Consider the following 15,579-nt stretch of genomic DNA (forward strand, 5'->3'; position numbering starts at 1 on the left):
CTTTTGTTTTACGTGAAAAGGTTTTTGGTAGCCCTAGCTACGTCATTTTTAAGATCTTGAGGTATACAATCCATATTTGCAGTTTTAGTTATTTATCTCTCAGCTTATTTCAGTTTATTTATCTCTTTGTTTTCTAATACCGGATCTATACCTTTCATTCTAGCATATGCTCTTTGCCCCGTGACTCTGTGCGATCTGGGTAAACCAAAAATATAAAGAAATGATTTTTCTCATGCTTATGCACTTTTCTGCCGTGCCTTTTTGTGATCTCATAAAACCATAAACATTGAGAAAAATGCATATTTTCTGGCCAAATCTAACTTTAAGTCATAAGGCTTGGATCTCTTTTGCACGTTCATTTTTCTTTGTGTGTTTTTTTTTTGTATGTAAAAAGGAGTTTTTCAAGAAAGAACGCACTCCAAAGCTTCAATGAGCCAAAAAAAAATCCTTCATTTTTTCCAAAAATTTCTAACGTTTTAAACTAGCTCACTTGGTCCAAGATTACTTTCTAAGAATAGAGGTCTTGGGTTCAAGTTTTTCTTTTTGTTGAGTTATTTTTTCAAAAAGAACATGTAACTCATGTTTTAATGTTACTTTATGTGAAAGTCTTCTCACCGATTATAAAAAGCGAGTCACTTATAATTTGAAAGTCAGTTTATATTTTATTTGAGTTACAATTTAGTGGAAAGTTCATAAAGTACCATTGTAAAAGTGACTTTCACTTATTTATCAAAGTGGGTCACATAAAGTAATATTTTTTTAAAATGTGATCTAATTAGATTAAATTTGGAGGGGGCGGGGGGTAGCTCCCTTTTTTAAATATAACATTATCATTCACTTCCCAACATTCACATAGTTTGTTGGCATCTTCAACAACGTTTCTTCAAAAATCCATAACTTCTTCATCCAGAAGCCATTTTCAGAGCTGCTATTTTTAATCAGCCTAATTTTTTGAGATCATCCCATTAGAACACTTAGTTTCATTATATATAGCTTCAGTTTATTTTAAAATGGAAAGTCCATTCCTATTTATTCTTGACAACACCAACTACTTCTAATGGCTATCCTACATTGTGGATTTACTTAGAAGTAAAGGTGTTTATAGAATAGTCTGAAGCCAAGAGTATAAACCTAAAGATGAAGATAAGCAATCCAAATGGGAAAATAAGAAAGATCAAGAACATGGGTTGATAGATATTTCTATTTCTCCATAACTTAGATTTTATATCACAGAAATTGATACCCCCAACGAAGAAATGAAACAACTCAATAATGTTTTTGGAATTAAAAATGAAATTAGAGCCCATCAACTCGAAAATGAGTTTCTTACATTGGACCACAATAATTTTTCTTCCATTGAAGATTTTTTTCCATGTTCAAGACTCTTAGACTTCTTTTGGAAGGTTTTAAGTTTATGAAAGAAGATGGTAGCCTTATCTATTCCATTCTTACTAAGTTAGGACCAGGCTACTCTCTGTTTGTTTCCACCTTCCATTCTACTAAAGAAGCTTTTATTTCTGAAGGACAAGACTACAAGTCCCCCACTTTTGATGTTTTTGTGATTATTTAATAAGAGAGCAAGACAAACTCTTATGTCTTGGTCTTTTTAATACTAGAAACTCTTCTATGAAAGCCTTAGAAGCCCAAAAACAACCAAGTTCAAAGAATCCTAAGAAGCAACATCATAGAAAGAATGGTTCTAAACCAAACAAGGGTCCTAAGCCATTACAGTCTCACAATGAAAAATAAACTCAACAAAACGATAAGGCAACTAAAAACAAAGGGAAGAAGACTGATAGACATTGCATCTTCTTGTAATTGTGATGGCCACTTAGAATCAAAATGCTTTAAGAAAATGGAAGCCTTGGAGCAACGGTGAAGAAACATAACATACATTTGGAGCACTCTTCAACTTCAACTTCATCTTCAGGAATATCACTTTCTACATGTGGTTGTCAAGCATCTCGGTCTGGTTATGCACTAAATGTATCTTCTTCTTCTCATTCTCATGAGTGAAACCAAACAAGGGTTCTAAGCCATTACAGTCTCACAATGAAAAATCAACTCAACAAAATGATAAGGCAACTAAAAACAAAGGGAAGAAGACTGATAGACATTGCATCTTCTTGTAATTGTGATGGCCACTTAGAATCCAAATGTTTTAATAAAATGGAAGCCTTGGAGCAATGGTGAAGAGACATAACATACATTTGGAGCACTCTTCAACTTCAACTTCATCTTGAGGAATAACACTTTCTACATGTGGTTGTCAAGCATCTCGGTCTGGTTATGCACTAAATGTATCTTCTTCTTCTCATTCTCATGAGTGACTTATTGATTTTGGAGCTTCTTATCACATGGCCAAAAAAAAAGCAATTTTTCTCCTTTAAATGATTGTAACACCAAAAATATATATGTTGGTGATGATAGATCTCTTAGTGGTATAGGGACTGGAACTATTCATAAAGACAATGGTCAATTTAATGATGTATTATGTGTTCCTACCTTATCCTACAACCTTCTATTTGTATATCAGATAACTCATTTAGGTGAAGGTAAAACCGTTGAATTTTCACTTGATGATGTTGTAATCAAGGACCTAAGAGATCTTCGATATATTTTAGCTACTGACATTGTTGATGATTCTATAAGGTTGTATAATTTTAACAACTTGTGATCATCAACTCTTCCCTTAGTAATTGTTGCTCATAATGATGAAGTGAACAAACTTTGGCATGAGCAATTTGGTAACTTAAACTATTGCTCCCTTCAAAATCTACGTAAAGAAAATATGGTGGTAGGTCTTCCTATGGTACCTTGCAGAAATGGTGTTTGCTCCAGATGTGTACTCAGAAAACATCATCGGGATAGTTTTCAAAAAATGTGCCTCTTGGCACGCCTCTGCCACTTTATAGGTTGTGCATAGTGATTTATGTTGTCCACTTCCAATTGTTTCATTCTCCGGCTACAAGTATTTGTTAGCTTTCATTGATGATTTCACTAGATGCACTTGGTTATACTTCTTAAAACTCAAGACTAATTTTTCTAACATATTTTTGCCTTTAAGCCCTTTGTTGAGAAACAATCTAGACATCAAATTCTTAAGCTATGATATGATAATTTTAGAGAATATGTTAACAAAAAATTCATCAACTTTCACACTGAGCATGGAATTCAATTGAAACATACTCTTCCATATACCTGACAACAAAATGGTGTAGCTGAAAGGAAAAATAACACCTTAAAGGAAATGGCTCATTGAATGCTTCAATCTAAAGGATTTAATCTTAATTTTTGGGCAGAAGCAATTAAATGTGTTGATTACATACTGAATCACACTCCTACTAAGGTTTTAAAGAATATCACTCCAGAAGAAGCATGGAGCTCAATTAAACGAGATGTAAGTCACTTTCATGTTTTTGGAAGTAAAGCATGGGCCCATATTCTAGACGAGAAACATAAAGCCTTAGAACTTAAGAGTCAAAAATGTATTTTTGTTGGATATTATGAAGATGTCAAAGGATATATACTTCTTCAAACTAAATCCAAAAATGTTATCATTAGAAGAGATGTAAAGTTTGTTGAAAAAATATCGGCCTACAAGCCTTCTTTAGTTGATGTGGAACCTCTCTCTATCCCTTCTACTTCTAAAAGTATTCCTTCTTCAAATGATGATAGTGAGAATGAAAATCCTCCCCCAAATTCTCGGGATCCTCTTGAAGGTGATTCTAAAAATCAATGTCGTATATGTTCTTAGTTTGATAGAGTCTCTTCTTTATTGGCTCAACCTTCAGCGAATTATGATCCTGATACCTTTGCAGAAGCTTCAGGCCATCCAGAATGGGATGCAAATATGAATGAATAATATCATTCATTATTGGAAAATGATACATGTGATCTTGTTCCTCTTCCAAAGGGACAAAAACTTGTTAGATGCAAATGGGTTTAGAGAACCAAGTTTGGACCAAATCGAAAAGTCGATAAACATAAAGCTTGTGTTCTTGCTAAGGGTCTTTCACAAGTTGAAGGCATTGACTATACTGAAACCTTATCCCATTTTGCCAAAACGAACTGTATCCACCTTGTTCTTTCCCTTGCTTCCTCTTTAAAATGGGAAGTCCATCATATGGATGTTAAATATGCCTTCTTGCATGGGGATTTTCATGAAGAAATATATATGGAACAACCTCTTCTCTTTATAAAAACATACTCCAGCCTTGTATGTTAGCTTAATAATTCACTTTATGGTCTCAAGGAAGCCCTTCGGGCTTGGTATGCCCAAATAGATAGCTTTCTTTTAGATATTGTCTTTTATAGGTGTCATTTTGAGAATACTATCTACACCAAGAAAGTGGGTAAGTCTCTTGCCATTCTTTTTCCTTATGTTGATGATCTTATCATTAGTGGTAGTGATCCCAACCTTATAAACCATGTGAAGTCTAGTCTTAAAAATTAGTTTCAAATGACAGACTTAAGACACTTGCATTATTTTCTTGGTGTTCAAGTCTTACAATCCAATGAAGTTATTTCCCTTTCCCAGCCCAAGTATGACTGTGATATTCTACACCACTTTCACATTGAAGATTGTTAGCTAGCCCCTTCTCCCTTTCAGTCTAGAGCCAAACTTTCAATCACTTGTATTTCTACTGAAGTTGATGCTACCTTATACCGCCAGCTTGTTAGGAAACTTTTGTTTCTGACCCATACCCCTCCTGACCTTTCCTTTGTTGTGGCCTTGTTGCTCAGTTTATGCAAAACCGACATGAAAGTAATTCGAAAGCAACTAAAAGAATACTTCGTTATGTTTGAGGTAGAGTTAAGTTTGGGATTCATTACAATGCAGAATCATCTCCTCTATTGGTTAGTTTCACTAATTCTAATTGGACTGGTGACCCTGATGATCGGAAGTCTACTGTTGGTTATGTATCCACTCTTGGTTTTGGACCTATTACATGGGACTGGAAGAAACAAGGTGTCATTTCTCTTTCTTCAGCAGAAGGAGAGTATCATGCCGCTGTTGAAGCTAGTAAGGAATCCCTATGGCTTCGTTGGATCCTGTCGAAGTTTGGTTTTCAGAAACAACATCCACCTACACTTTGGTGTGATAATCAAATTTCCATTCAACTATGCAAAGGTCCAGTCCAACGTCAACGCAACAAACACATTGAACTACACATGCACTTCATCAGAAATCTCACTCATGATCATGTTCTTGAAGTGCAATATTTTTCAACTGATGTTCAAGTTGCAGACATCTTTACAAAGGCTCTCATAGAGGCAAAGTTTACTAAACTTCGATTTATGGTTGGATTTTAGGAAGTTGTCACTAAGGGGGGATAGGCTCTAATACCTCCTTCCTTCTGCTCTTATGTCATCTTTGTACATCCTTCAATCCTATCCCAAGTTGTTCTTAAGGGGGGATGTCAAGATATTCCCACACATAGCAAATAATTAAGTACAACTTGGTATAGTGTATAGTTAGGTAAATTGTGTTTCTTTAGTATGTACTTTTGTAACTTACAATCCAACGGTCATGATATGTTCTAGACATGAAGTGATCAAACGGTTCATTCTCTCCTCAATATTACTGACACTTGATTAGTATTTTAACACCCGATTGGTCCATGATATCTATTTAAAGAGCATGGAGAGTCATTTGTTAGGCGACCGTTCATGTGAGAAAGTTATGTAAATTTTCTTTCTTTTATATTAATAAATTGCTTGAAGTGGCCATGTTGGCTTCGACAGTGGATTTTTTCCCTCTTTGAGATTTTTAACCATGTCAAGAATACTGGTGTACTGATCTGTGATCTGTTTGTGAGCGGTGTCCTTTGGTGTTATATCTAAGGAACTTATCGTGTAATTCCTACAAATGTTTACAAAAATTTAAACTCAATGTTTTCAAATTAGGAAGTAATTTGTGATTCATTAGTATCGGAAGGTGCTTCTTGCTCATGTGACTCAACCGTTGATTTCATAGGCGACTATCTTCTCCTACCTTCTTAGATATAATCGTTGCCTCATTGACCTAAGTACTTCCTTTAAGTCTGTAAATGTTTGTGATCTTCTCTACCTTCATAACAATCAGAGCACACTTTGAAGCTCTTAACACTCCACCTTGACCTATAAACTTGTAACCTTCTGAGTCTAATACTCCCAAATAAATCAAACTCCTTTTCAACACATGTACATGTCTAACATAAGTCAATGTTCTAATCATACAATCATACATTTTAATTTTTACATATCCCACCCCAACACTTTGAAAAGATAAATTATTACCCATAAACAGAAAACTGCCATTCAAAACATGATATGAAGTGAACCAGATTTTGTGCATACTCATGTGATGAGAAGTGCCAGAATCTAACAATGAATCTTCATAACGTTGAGAATCATTTCAATTAAATAAAGCTTGATCTATCATACTTAATTCAGCAGACAAAAATTCATGAATCATACCTCACTCAACTTGATTCTTTTTCCTTCTATAGGTTTTCACCAAACTCCTTTCCTTTCCAATTGTATTTCTTGAGATGTCATATTTTTCTACAGAACCAACATTTTTTTTTACACTTCTTGCCTCTTAACATTGATATGGAAGAACTCCTTTATTTTTTTCCTCTCTCCTTCAACTAGCCTCTGGCTACCATAACTTATGGAGTGGAAGTTTCAATGCTAGACATCCTTTCTAATTCTTCAAATAGCAGAGCTCCCACAAGAGAATCAAATTATAAAATTTAGTTGTGCTCAAACCGATAGAAGTCACAAAGTGGTCCTAGGACTTGGGCAAGGAGCATAACAAAGTAATGTCTTTACCTTCCTCTTTAAGTTCAACATCCATATTAGTAAACTGGAAAATTAGTATATTAAATACATTTAAATGTTCTGCAATTTTAGTGCCCTCCTTCATCCATATACCATAGATCTCCCTCCTCAAATAAATTATGATGGTTAAATATTTGGTCATGTACAAAGTACCAATTTACCCACAAACCTGCTGTTGAGGTTTCTTCAACAATGTTAAGATAAATTCATCTGCTAGGAACAACCAGATGGGTATTAAGAGCTTAGGCATCCAAATCCCCCCATTCCAAAATTTTCATGCCAACATGTCTCTTTCTAACCCCATCTAACACTTTTTGCAACCCTTATTGCACGAGAAAATCTCATACCTTCAATTTCAATAATGTAGAATTATTTTTCCCATTGAAATTCTCCACCTCATACTTGGCATCAGTTATTTTTACAATTTTCTTCCTACATGGTCTCCTTAATATAAATGACTGGGTTCTATGAAATATTTTATTTGAATACTTCAAACTGGGGTTGTCCCTCTAATTTTCTGCTCCCCTATTTTAAAATTTAATTTACGAAATTTCATTCCTCCATTTTTCTTTAAATTTTTATTCAAAAAAACAATAGATGAAAAAATTCCAATTCCCTTTCTTAGAATAGAAACCATAAAAAATCATTCACGTAAGGAAAAAAAAACTTTCAACCTTCTCTTTAGAAATCCTTCTACCTTTTGCAAGATATCCAGAAAAATTTCAGAAAGTCTTATTTTTTTCTTCCACAAATTTTGAAATGGATTTTCTATTCTGCAATTTTTTTTTACCAAGATTATAAAAAGGCACCATTTCCTTATGAAATCTGTAGACAGGGTTTTATGATAGGTAGTCTGTGTATTCTAGCTCACATCATTAGAATGAAATTGGTGCCTATCCACTGCCCAACCTTCTTAAGTGACTTCCCTATGTATAGGAATAACGGCTTGATTTTAAAAAATGGTAGCAAAAGTTCCAAACAAAAAGAAAGAAAATCTTTTTTATGCTCCACGCAATTCCAAACAAAAAATGGATCTAGACAGAGTCACATTCTTTTGATGCTTTATGCTCTGCTTGACTACTCCTTTATGGCCTAACTCAACTAGTACTCCACTCCTTTACTCACTTCAAGATTAAATGATGGCTACCATACATGATAGGCCACACACATACTCAGTCACAAATTCTCATCTATTCCTTAATGTGGTTGAAAGTTCAAGGAAACTGCATTTACATATTTCCATTGGCCACCCAACAGAACTATGATTATAGTTGTTCTACCTCTGCACAATGGCCTTTGTGTATAGTTCAACTTTTATTTAATCTTTTGGCTCGATTCATTTAATAGCCTCTTGTTTTAATGGTATAAAAAATTAAACCATGAATTACCTCACATCCTCTGACTTCATTTTCCTCACTCTAATACCATTTATTGGTATTTTGCTCGCGTTAATTGCATAAATAAGAAAGAAATTGAATTTACACAATAGACGCAAGAATTTTACGTGGTAAAATCCTGATAGTGTGTCAAGGAAACCTCCATGGGGCAAGGAATTGGAACTCTTATTATCCAAGCTAAAAAAAATGACTCCAATAGTACATCCAACCTCTCTGATAATCATCATTTTAATAAGATGACATCATTACGTAGCTTCCTATCATTACCCAATTGTTTGAAACGTAAAGCCAAATTTACTGAGATAATTACATTTACAATGCATTCTTTTAGTTATTGTCATTACTAACATTTTTTTCTCTCTCTTTATATCTCTAGTTTCACATCAATGAATGGAATTTCCCTCTTCCCTTCCCCTCAAGCTGTCAGAGCGAATATGAGATGAGGTGGCCTCACAAGGAAAGTATATATACATAGAATATATATAAATATTAAGCATAAGCTATGTTTTTTTATATAAAATTAAACCAATATTAAACAAGCATAATGAAAGAAAAGAAGAGTATAACTTGTTTTGACTCACATCGCTTGTTAGTTTGACCATTCAATTTATCAAGGTAGTTGACTGATGAGCACCAGTATTGCAGCAAGAATGCTGCAACACCTGGGGCTACCAGCTTTACTTTATCAACCGGGGGTTCGTACAAATTTGAAGGTGACAGTGTTGTATACACAAGTAAAAGTGATGGTTCTGCCTTTTGTCACTGTTCAGTTGTCGAGAGACTAGTAGGGTTTTCAAGCCAGGCTTAGACTATGGATTCAAAAGATGCTTGATTGCTGATGAAAGAAACAGAAATCTACTCTAGGAGAAACCTTGTCTACTGCAATTAAGGAAAATGACTGGAATTCTATGCTCAAAACACACCATTCTCTAACTAACGGTTGAGAAACTATGTTTTACAATAATGCGAAGAAAACATGTATGAAATGCTACTATCTAAAGCATGGAAATTCAAGATATCAAAGATCACTATTGTGCATGTAAAGGACTGAAATAAATCTATTTTGTTCTTTTTATAGAAAATCAAGTGTAAATCCTAACCTCTTTTGGTGATGTGGAAGGTGCCTTAGTGATATTGGTGGATGGTTGGGGGATTTAGGAGATGGTTTGAAGGTTTGGGAGACCCTTGGATTACCTGGTGTGGCTTACCAGGAGCTTTCCCTCAATTCGGCCTCAAAATAGGCCACTATAGGGAAACCTACAGGATGTACTAGAAACCTACAAGATTCCCTGTATTTCTATAGGATACAACCAAGAGAAAAAAGATGGTTTCTGGAGGTGATGGAAGGCTTATGGAAGGTGGTGGATGGGTGGAATGGAGTGAGAAAATTCCTAGGATCACTCAGAACTCAAAGCCAAGGTTAGGAGACAATTAGATTCACTCAACAAGCTTGGAGGATTTTCTATGTAAAATGATGAGATTGGTGAAGATCTCGGTGAAATAAAGGAATGATTGTGAAAGTATGAAGTTGGAAGGTGGTTGCCTACTGTTGGGCCTCAGTTTTGGTCTATTTTTGCTTAGGGAAACCTACTTAATTCTTATATTTTCCATCCATTTTCCATCACATCCATCTCATTTTGATGTATTTTATGCATATTCAGGTGTTTAATTTTAATTTTGCAATTTCTAGAAGTTTTTATGAAAATTGAGTTTCAAGTGCAATTTTGGACTGAATCAGAAATTCCCGTAATAGCTATGTGGATGACCTATTTGCAGGACACTTGGGCTCGAGTTTGATGCATGGATGGACAGCTTGGGAACTAGGACTAAGCTAACTCCACTTGGTTCGGCTAGAACAAGCTTTATTAGGCCTGGTCAAGGCTGGTCAAACATGACTAGTCACCAGAAAATCCCTAGGAAATAGGGCAGTTTTGAGATTTTATGGGATTGACCATATTTCTTGGGATGGATTGGATGAGTTCGACTTAGATAGGTGGATATGAATAGATATGAGTGTTAGAGATAATATAGATTAGTTTGTTTCATTAAACCTCTATTTAAAGCCAAGACTTTGATGGCTTTTGTAATGGAATTTGTATGTAACTTCTGTATAATTTGAGTTGGGAGCTAAATTGAAGAACTTGTTTCATTCCAATTTGTTGTTCATGCTTGGTTGATCTACTGAAGTTTTTGTAGCTGAGATTTCTTCAAGTGTGTAGGGCAAGGGTGGAGGGCCCCCACACCAAGCTAAGTACACTTCTTGGTTCATTTTTCATAGTTTTCATAGACTAGTTTTTGTTTCAAATGTATTTAGATGTGTGATGATTGCTGAATGAATATTGGTTTAATTCTAATCTACAAATTAAGGGACACACAAGAATTTAAGTTAAATTCTCCTTCTGTTTGATCTTGAACTAAAACTGAATTTCATTCTCCATTTCTCATTTGAAGTTATTTATGCATTTTTGGTTTGAAGCAATGGTGATTGTGATATAGTAGGATTGTGAAGAAGGAAAATTTGGACCTCCTTAGTTAGGAGCCTCTTCTTTTACATCTTCTGCATCATAAGCCATTGTTAATTAGTGCTCTTAGATTTATCTTCATGAATGTAGTATTGTAGGGAAGAACAACCTGGTTCTCCTAAGTTAGGAGCCTCTTCCCTCATATATTACATAAGTGAATTAGAAATTGTTAAAATAGGTTTATATTTGTAATATGTACTTCTTTAAATCTTAAAATTTTATCTTCTAAACTTGATTATATCTGATGTCCATATACAGTGGATTTGCCTCCAAGTTTTACAAACCCAGATTGATAATTAAATACTTGTGTTAATTTAGTCAATAAATTAGCCCAACATTTTGGCGCCGTTGCCGGGGAGGTAATTATCAACATAGTCAAATAGAAGATAAACAAAAAAACTAAAACATCTAGTTAGTATGCATTTCTCTTAGTTATGTTTCTTTATGCTTAGAAATAGAGATCCTAGAAGTAGATTTCCCAAAACAAACCCCCCAACAAAAACATAAAATAAAAAAATAACTACAAAATCCATTTGCAAGACAAGATCTAAAGAATTATGTTAAAGAAATTATTTAGAGAAGGAGGGTATGCTACCACAAAACTATTTTCAAGTCCTTGTCCTCAATTTAAAATGCTCACCAGGGTTGAATCTTTATGTCAAAGGATAGAAGAGCAACAAAACATCCGTGAAGATGATCCATGGGAAGAGAACCTAGAACTTTCTTCTAGCTATCTTTGTGAGGAGGTAAATGAATCATGGATCACAGGCAATGAAGATCAAACATTAGAGCCAGAAATTGAAGAATTTCTAGCAAGTATATCACACGATCCCTTGTGCATACAAGATTTTGAACAAGTACCACAAGAAGAGTTTTGTGCTATGACAATTAATGAGAACCAAGCAGAAAAACATCATCTTAAAACTTGGTTTCAACTAGTCATTAGCTCACAACACTACTCCATTATTCAACATTCTTTCTCATCAAATCTTGATCAAATAAATTTTCATGTCCAAACATACATTAAAGTATATTTTTCAAATTTGGATATGAGTTTACTTATGATCTTGTTACGAAAATGGATGCACTGGAAATTCTCTTATACTTGAGATAATGAATTATTTTATAAAATAGAATAGGATAGAATAGAATAAATAAACAAGTAGAATGAACTCACAATAAGACTTCCATAATAAATTTGTTTCAAACAATTTCTTCAAATCATTGTTCAATATTCATTTGAAAGGACTACATGGCAAAATGCAGTAAGACCAAGCCTATTTTGGGTAACCATATAGGATCATTTTGAAATCATGGTTTATTTTACATATCTCTTGAAATCTAGTTTTGGAATCCATTTTGAAGTTTTCAATTTATATCACAATAAAAATGTGATCAAAATCAAAACTAGGTCTCAAGTGAAATGTTGAAAACAGAGTTAGTACAGCCTATATTTGAAGTGTCTAATGGAAACATTTTTATCTGAAATTCATAGGAACGATAGCCCTTTGAATCTAGTTTCCAAATCAATTTGAATCACTTCAATCAGGTATCATATGAAAAAGTTATGCTTGAAATACTAACTTCTTTTCGAACAATCTGCATTGTGACAAATCTAGGTCTTGACTGTTCATTGGCATATTTGAAATACCAAATCATATTATTTTCAAAACCTGTTTATATGGGAGATATATATTCAAGTCTAGTTTAAGACACAATTTGAATCATCCCATTTGGAGGTGAAATGAAAAGGATATGCCACATTTAGTGACTGCATGTCTTCAAACCAGCATAGTAAAACTCTGCCTCTTAGGTTTGTTCATCACCAATTTTGTGATATCAAGCCTAATAATTTTTAAAACATGTTTCTACTGGAAATACAAAAATGAATCTAATTTAATCTCCAAGTGGAATCACATTGATCTGATCTTTATCGAAAAAGTTATGCTTCAGATAGTGACTGTTGGTCTAGTTACAAATTCACAAGCAACCCTATCAAACATGGCACTCCTTATAATTTTTACCATATCATTTTAAACCATTTTGAAAACATGTTTATACTGGAGGTAGCCATATGAATTCACTTCAACTTGGCTTTGGAATCACTCTAATAGGATATCAAACGAATATTTTGTAAACAAAATACCGCTAGGAGGTCTAGGCTGGCCACCATTCCTCAAAGGGGTAAATAAATGCATTATGTTTGTCTATCATATTTGGACTTGTTTTCTAAGCAATGCTTGTAATGATTTACATGTTTATTGGAAGAAGAGAGACTGTACACCTCTCTTCCTCCATCATCTAATGTTGTATTGCAGGCAAGTGCTATGTTTTTGCAGGTCATAGGAAGAATGAAGGAGTGAACTCCATGGATGAAGTAATTTTCCAAATCAAATTCATATTTCAGAATATGAATACAAATTTTCAAGTCAAATTAAATACTTGTGTTAATTTAGTCAATAAATTAGCCCAATATGAATTCAATATGAAAGGCTTTTTTGAAGATTGATGTGACTTGACATAGTACTGAACTTGACTGCTTCTTCTAATGATTATCTTCATGCCTTTTTGCCTTGATCTTGATCATGTTGTAGGGTTTGATGGTGCTGTTGGTCAACATTGAAGAGCAAGCTTCAAGAGTTTGAGTTTCATTTAATACTTGTGTTAAATTCTCCTTCTGTTTGATCTTGAACTAAAACTGAATTTCATTCTACATTTCTCATTTGAAGTTATTTATGCATTTCTGGTTTGAAGCAATGGTGATTGTGATATAGTAGGATTGTGAAGAAGGAAAATTTGGACCTCCTTAGTTAGGAGCCTCTTCTTTTACATCTTCTGCATCATAAGCCATTGTTAATTAGTGCTCTTAGATTTGTCTTCATGAATGTAGTATTGTAGGGAAGAACAACCTGGTTCTCCTAAGTTAGGAGCCTCTTCCCTCATATATTGCATAAGTGAATTAGAAATTGTTAAAATAGGTTTATATTTGTAATATGTACTTCTTTAAATCTTAAAATTTTCTCTTCTAAACTTGATTATATCTGATGTCCATATACAGTGGATTTGCCTCCAAGTTTTACAAACGCGGATTGATAATTAAATACTTGTGTTAATTTAGTCATTAAATTAGCCCAACACATACTATGAGATCCCTTTATATTTCTGAAGCACCTGCTCTGCATCAAACATTTATAATTGGCAAAAAGTCATGTAAACAAGAAGAATTCTGACAAGCTAGAAAAGCATAATTTAATGAACTACCTGTCTACTTCAGGCATGAGAAAAATTGTTGAATAAAATGGAATCATGGGTGAGAACTACTGTAAGACTAAATATGGAAGATATGATAATTAAATCCTACACTTGCAAAAATTATCAAATGCCGGTTCAAGTATAGTAAACTCTAAATCTTATGAGAAAATGGAAATCTGTCTTTTTTTGGTAGCAGAAGGTTCTTTTCCTCAAATCAAGATCCCTAAGGGAAGAGGTGAGGCAAAGAAACCTACTGATAGCTTTGTGGTGCTCATTTTATCCCTTCTAACCTACTATTGAAGTAAAGAACAAATGGAAGAAAACTAAGAAACAACTAATCAAGTCCATAGTACTTGCAATGTAATGCTTCTAGAGACAATTTAACTATCAATCTATGAAACTAAGCCAAGCATACAGATACAAGAAGAGGATTATTTGTTTCTAGGGTTGGACCCTAACTGAAGAGCTTAAGCCATCCGAGTTAACTTAGTGCTAGACTGAGAAAAATCTCATTTTTATTATCAAAACAAAAAATTACATAAATGTCTTCCACAACTCTGGAGCTCGAAAATAAATAGTGTGTTTACAACAAAAATTTGAATCCTAATGAGGCTCTAGGCCTCTCTTCTTATACAACAAATGTCTCCAATGACTTCCTTAAATATAGGGAGGCTCAACTCCCAAACGCGAGATGAACTAACTCTTTTTCTATCACTTGCTCGGCTACCTTTTGATCTTCATGACTTGGCTTCTTCCACTCCACACTGGTGTGATTAATGGAGGAATATTCAAATGGGGGAGGAGTAAATGAGGAGGATTTTCCTCCTACAATCTCTCTCTCTTGTCCCATTTGAGTTTCAAACCTTATTCTTGCCAAATTCCTTGATTTTTTCTTCCAAACCCGCATTAGATGAATATTAGTCCGCTAGGCATAATATGTCACTTTAACTCATCTCATTAAAAAAAATATAATCAATACATGTAATAAGTTGTGAGAAGAGTTGATTTGACTAAGCTAGGAGGTGAATTAAGGCCCATATAATTACCCAATGACAAGTGTCATCATCACCCTCCTGCTGAAAGTGTTTCTCATACTCTGAGCAACTCAATCAATATACATATCTTTCATAGCTCTAGTGGCCTTCGTGACATCCCATGTCTCTATTGTGGTTTCTTCTTCTTGTGCATAAAATCTTGCCTGATTTTCTACCTCCTCCCACTGCCTTCTTTCTTCCTCTTCCTTCCTTCATTCTAACATCCCAAAGAGTAGTGGGGGACTGAGTCTTAGGCCAATTGAATGGGCTTTGAGGCTTTGGATGGATTGCTTGTACATGGGTGTCCTATTGAGTGCTTCTCTCATCCTTTGAGGAGAGTGATACTCTCTGATCTTCAAACTGTATGGCAATTTATTCCATCTCCTTAGACAAGCTTGCATACTCTCATCCCCTCTTAATCTGAACATGTCCTCAAAATGTGTAATTGCTTGCTCTTGTGCAGCAAGATACCTTGGTGCAAGTTGAGAATCATTTGCAATTAAATTATGTGTATTGATGAGTGCCATTGGATTGGATTGCTCAGCT

This window comes from Pinus tabuliformis, chromosome 4_2 (assembly GCF_031772625.1).
Source record: "Pinus tabuliformis cultivar Carrire ecotype Pingquan chromosome 4_2, CPIR1, whole genome shotgun sequence".
Lineage (NCBI taxonomy): Eukaryota > Viridiplantae > Streptophyta > Pinopsida > Pinales > Pinaceae > Pinus > Pinus tabuliformis.